The sequence below is a fragment of the Mus pahari genome, chromosome 10 (assembly GCF_900095145.1).
Source record: "Mus pahari chromosome 10, PAHARI_EIJ_v1.1, whole genome shotgun sequence".
Lineage (NCBI taxonomy): Eukaryota > Metazoa > Chordata > Mammalia > Rodentia > Muridae > Mus > Mus pahari.
In genome coordinates this window covers 82,290,109-82,296,179 of record NC_034599.1, presented here as the reverse complement: position 1 = coordinate 82,296,179, position 6,071 = coordinate 82,290,109, and the positions used below count along the sequence as shown (strand labels likewise).

General features: G+C 45.9%; 1 non-coding gene across 1 annotated transcript; it reads right to left on the bottom strand.

Moving 5' to 3' along the window:
- Nucleotides 1-1,732: 1,732 nt before the first annotated feature.
- Nucleotides 1,733-1,863, bottom strand: LOC115064925. The gene has a single exon (XR_003844743.1). It is a non-coding gene; the product is annotated as a small nucleolar RNA SNORA17 (small nucleolar RNA).
- Between the last annotated feature and the right edge of the window lie 4,208 nt (nt 1,864-6,071).

The following is a 6,071-nucleotide window of genomic DNA, read 5'->3' as shown; positions in this document are numbered from 1 at the left end:
TTATTGGCTCCTTGTGAATTTTGCATCATGCACCCAATCCCATTCATCTCCCCTTCCCTTCATATCTACTCTCAATCCTTATAACCTCCCTCACAACAGAGAAAAAAATCTGATTGTGGAAGCCATAGTATATATACTACACTACACAGGAAACCCTTTTGTCCACACTTCTTTGCTTGCAAATGTTCATTGCAATGGGTCGCTGGTCTCATATGAGGCCTCTGCCTTCGGCTACACCATCAATACTGGACCTCACTGGGGTTCCTCTTGGGTATCCCGTTGTTGCCCTATGTCATGGAGATCCTGTAGGTTTAGATCCTGTAGGATCAACCTCTCCCTGTACTCCCGAAGTTCATTGATGAGGTAGATGTTGGGGTGGGTCAATTCAAAGCCTTGGATCTAGGTCTGAAAGGTATCTGAGCTGGTCAGCCTGCTGGCGCTCCTGCGATCACGCCTTTGGGTTAGCTCACTGGCAACCCCCTCAACCAGGGCCAGCTCTACTCTGCTGCCCAGGCAAGGTGCAGAGCTCTCTCTCCAGAGTGTTGCAGTTGGTGAAGGACAGGGCCAGTTCTCCTGCTCTCATGAGCCTGAAGCCAGCTCTCCTGCTGCTACAGGTGATGAGGGATGAGGGCATCTCTCCCTTGTCCCTGCCACTGCACAGAAGACACGGGGCAGGGCGAGATCTCCTGTGCTCACATCCATGGACACAGCTCCCCTGCAACCTCCCATGTCTACGGCCTGCTTTCTCCAGTGAGTGCTACAGCAGGTGAGGGGCAGGGCCAGCTCTCCTGTCTACAACCTCAGGACCAGGTCTCCTGACTGTCACAGGTAGTGAGAGGGAAGGGTGGGGAGGATGGTGTCTCTCTTGTTCACACCACTTCATGGGAGGGCCAGCTCACCTGCAGCTCCCATAATATGTGGGGCACACTCTCCCGAGTACTGTAGCTGGCTAGGGGCCGGGTCAGCTCTCCTGCTTTGACACCCCCAGAGTCAGCACTCCTATGATGCCCAGGCGAGGAATTCTGCACAGCCCTCAGACGTCAATGTGTCTCCAGGAAGCAGCCCAGACCATGGATGTCTGGCCCTGTTGCTGTAGGACCACAGACTCAAGAGTGGCCCCAGTGGCAGCACAGGCCAGGACCCCACCATGTTCCCAAGTGGCATCACCAACTACTCACATCAGGCTGCCCCTTTCCTTGAGTCTCCAGTTCTGCCCCTCTTCCTTGTGCCCACACCCTTCTACTTCTCTTTCTCTTTCATTTCTCCATAACTCTCTTGCTCCTCTTAGTGGCGCCCAAGGTCTCTGAGTGTCTGGAGTAGTCTTATGAGTGCTATGCCCCGCTCTTGAATGATGGTACCGGGCAGAGGTCATCTTGGGCATGATCTTCCCCCCTCCCCCATCACCCAGGCCTGCTTAGCTGTGTGATGGTGGCTCCCTGTCTGGACCTCACAGCACTAATCTGGTGGTTATCTCAGGCTTGATCCTCTCCCGGGCCTACCTGAATGGCCCAATGTGAGGGTCATCTGTCTCAGGGTCACTCCCACCCAGCCTGAGGTCAGTCTTTTAATCTCCAGCTCCTTCCCTGCCCTGGAAGCCCGTGTGGGTCTGCATAGCACTGGACTGGTAGTTGTCTCAGGCTAACTCCCTGTCTTGCCCCACCTGGCATTGGACTGGTGGTCATCTCAGGCTCATTTCCCGCCCCCCCACCCCACATTTTTTCTGATTTTTGGGTTTGTTAGGCTACTAATCATGTAATGTTCACAGGTCAGAATACTGAATGTAGGTATAGCCTCTCTCCTCTCTGCCACCTACTTACGCACACGTGACGCAGCGGCCACACCTGCAAAGCTTCTACGGAAAGTACATTTTTCCTTCTATTCAGTGAAGGTAAGAACATTCTATTTCAGTCTTGGTGTGCGTTTGTTGTTTGTGGAGGAAATCTTGTTTCTTTTGTTGGAGTCTCTGTCTGGTGGAGGTTGAAAGCCCTTTAGTTGGGCCTGACTGTCAAGATGAGCTCAGAACTTTGCTGTTTTTCTGATGGCAGAGAGCGGGGACCTGTGATGCTCCTCCTCAGATACTGAAACTACGTGGGCTCTTCAGGTGCAGAGGCTAACCCTGCACTCATGTAGCATCTTCAGAGCACAAAGTGGAATGCTGACATTCGAGAAACGAAGTCACTGATTTATTATATGCTATTTGCTGTCCGTGTGTCAGGCTTGCAGGTGTATAGGCTCCCAAGATCCAGTCCGTGGATACATTAGATATGCCTCAGGAGACCAGACTCCACTTCTGACCCAGCAAGAGACTTGAGTGGTGAGGCTGTTAGAATGTCTATATAATCAGAATATTGAAATCTGGCATTCTCGCTTGACAATGTCATTGTGCATGCCAAATGCTTATGAAATTTGGCATCCTGTGTGTGAAGAATTTGTCAAGGAATTGCTAGTAGTGTTGTTTTATAAAAAATAAAAGCTTGGGTTGGAGCAATATCATTGTGTACCATTAAGTGTGGGGCACTTAAGAATGGGTGTTTCCCAAGGGATCTTTCATCTCCGAGAGAGGAGAAGAGGAAGGAGGTAATGGGGGGAGGGGTTTATAAGGGTGGGACTGGGAGGAGGGATGGGGGCCATGATCAGGATGTAGAGTGAATAAATGCATAAATTAAAAAAGAAACCATAGCTGGGCATGGTGGTGCACGCCTTTAATCCCAGCACTTGGGAGACAGAGGCAGGCGAATTTCTGAGTTCGAGGCCAGCCTGGTCTACAAAGTGAGTCCCAGGACAGCCAGGGCTATACAGAGAAACCCTGTCTTGAAAAACCAAAAAAAAAAAAAAAAAAAAGAAACCATGCACAGGGGCTTATAGGGGAGGATTTGAAATGGGGAAAGTGAAGTGATAAATATCATAATTTTATTATTACCTAAAAATTAAAAGAAAAATATAAGAATTATATGAGATACCATACACCAATATTATTTTTCTTGATTTATTGTTTTTTTTTATTATTTTGCTTCAGAAATTTATTGTGAAGCTTTGTTGAACTTCACCAAATTTCTCTTTTTTGTTTCTTTTAACATGCTTGCCTGATTTTATATTTAAGACACATAAATATAAATGTTGAATAAACATTGCATCTATATGATATGCATCCCCCAATAGGGGTGTTTACCAGCGTCTTTAGCTTTGGTCTCCTCTTTGCCCATTCTGAATACTTGCCCCTTAACCCTACTCTGATTCTGCGTCTGAGGTTGGTGGTGGTGTCTGGTGCCCAGAAACTTGACTTTTCTTCTCCCAGAGCAATTTACCAGGGCTATCCATGGGTATTACCTTAGCTCTGCTGACTTACAACTTTGCCTCACCCTGGGTGGAGACCTGGGCAGTTTGTAGAATGTTGGAGCCAGTATTCCTGCAGTATGAAAGGATTATTCTTGCAACTCAAAGAGATTCTGAGCACTGATTTTCTAAGGCTTTTTCCATTTCGATAATTTCCAATTTTCTTGTGACTCAGCACAAGTTAATCAAAGGTGTGTTGCTATAATTGGAATTAGATTTATCTGGGACTCAATCGTCTCGTGGGTGTGACTTGAAATGCCAGGCAAGTGTGGACAGGTTTTTTTGTTTTTTTTTGTTTTTGCTATGGACTGGCATTTTACAGCTTTAGCTCTTCATTTTACTGTTATTATGAGTGCTCATCTAGGTCTTTCTGAATTCTTGGCCCTTGTCACGTGGTCACTAATTTGTTTCTTTGCTCGGTCGTCTGACCTCTGTCCCCATTCATATTAATTTAACTCAACTTGCTTGGCACTGGCTGTGCATCTCTTGTTCCTAGAGCTAGGTGTCTCCTGATAGAGGAGAGATTGTGGGATAAACATGCTGCTGTGTGTGCTGGGGTGTATGACAAGAAGCACCACCTTTCTGTTTTTTTTTCAAAGCTTATTCTGAGGTCACAGAACTGTTGGGGCAAGCTTAGTGGACAGGAACGTGCGAGGAACCACGTTATAGTGGCAGAAAACGACCCTACTCAGTTCTTCCTTGGGTGTCAGGGTGTGAAGTAATTGTGGAAAAGGGTGTAGGATAATGTCTGTGCCTCCTTAGAAGTTTTCTGTAGAGGATGATAAGATTCATTTTGGGTCCCTACTTGCCCTATCCTGGGTTGAAAATGAGCTGGAGAGCCAGATTTCCAAGAAAGAATGGTGCAGGCTGGTTCAGTAATAATTCCTATACTAATCAGAGAACTCATATTTGAGTGCACACACAAAAGCACACAGTGCAGGACACCATGTAATTAGTACCTTTGGCATGGTCTCTGAATTTGGCAGAAGTTTGTCTCCCAGGGAGGAGAAGTCCAGGGACTTTGCTGTGGAGGAGTAAGCCGACTTCCCGTGTTCCCTGGCTGTATGAAATTGGCTGATTGGAAATGTGTTATTAACATATTGAGCAAAATATGTGGCCTGCATCCCGAGGTGGGTCTTTTCTGAAGTGGTGGGTCTAGGAGAGGATCAGTTTTGGTAAATGAAAGACTCACTCATCAGTGGTCCAATGCTGTTACGGAGAGTTACTGAGTATTTAGCGGCTGGTCTGAGGGCTAGAATTAATCTTTGATTTGGTGAATGTTTCCTTGTCCTACCCATGGCCCCCCTTTCAGAGAAACTTATTGACAAAAAGTCCTGGGGATGGAGAAATGGCTCAATGCTTCCAGATGATCCAAGTCAATTCCCAGCACCTACATGGTGGCTCACAAATGTCTGTAACTCCAATCCAGGGGATCTGATGCCCTTGTACAGACATATATGCAGGCAAAACACTAATAAACATTATATATAATGTTTATATATATAATGTTTATATATATATATGTGTGTATATGTATATGTATATCTATCTATCTATCTATCTATCTATCTATCTATCTATCTATCTATCTATCTATCTATCTATCTATCTATCTATGTCTCTGTGTGTGTGTGTGTTTAAAGAAAGTCCTCAGACCCAACTCTACCTCATGGTAGCCATGTCAACAAAGGAGGCAGGAAAGAGGAAGGAAGCTCACAATTCTCAGTCCTCTTGTTACAACCTGGTGCCATCTCAGGGACTTGAGGACTTTCTGGTAAATTGTCAAATCACGTGGCTCATTAGAAGTGGAACTGGGTTACAAAGTGCATCTGTTGTTCTGGAGAACTGAGCATGTTGTTCTCTCAGCAGGGATAGCAGAGGAGGCAGAAAAAACAGACCTGAAGTTGCCTGAGGCAGAGGCTGTGTACCAAGGCACAAGTGTTCCCATCCTGTGTTCAGATGTGAGCTGTTTGGAACAAGTCCAATGTCTGATCCTTAGAATTCACAGCAATCCTCCTGCTTCAGTCTCTGGCGTATTGGAATAACAGACATGCATCATCACTCTGGAGTAGGTTCCTGTCCTTCCTTCATTTTTGCAGCTTGATATCTCAACTGGGCATGCTCTGTGGCTCCTCTGTCCAGTCCAGGGCATAGGAAGAAACATCAAGGACTGCTGAGGTACCTCTGTCTAAGGCATATGGGAATATCTAAATTTACTTTTATAATAATATGTATATATTACATCCTTTCTAAAGTGAAAAAATGTAAATGTGCGAACATATTATGTAGGAGCTAAGTTGAGTTGTCCCTTTAAGTCTTTTCCCCATTTGATATTGGGGTCAGAACTCCCCAGAGTACGACCTTACATGGAGATTGGGTCTTTCAGGAGGTCCTGCAGTTAAAATGAGATCATTAGGGTGGCCCTGACTCAGTTTGACTCTTAAACTCATGCAAGGGTGATTTGGACAGGGACAGATACACATAGGGAGATGACAATATTAAGAGACACAGAGGGAAGATGGCTACCCACAAGCCAAGGTCAGGAACCTGGGGCGAACTGTTCCCTTAGGGTCCTTAAAGGAGCCAACACCACCAATACCTCCATCTGTGTTTTGTAGCCTCAAAATCTGTGAGATCATAAGCTTTGCTTGCCGAGCCAGCCAGTCTGTTGCATTCCATGTATGTAGCCCCAGTAAACCATTTCGGTAGGCATTCATACAGTATAGTTGTTGTTGTCA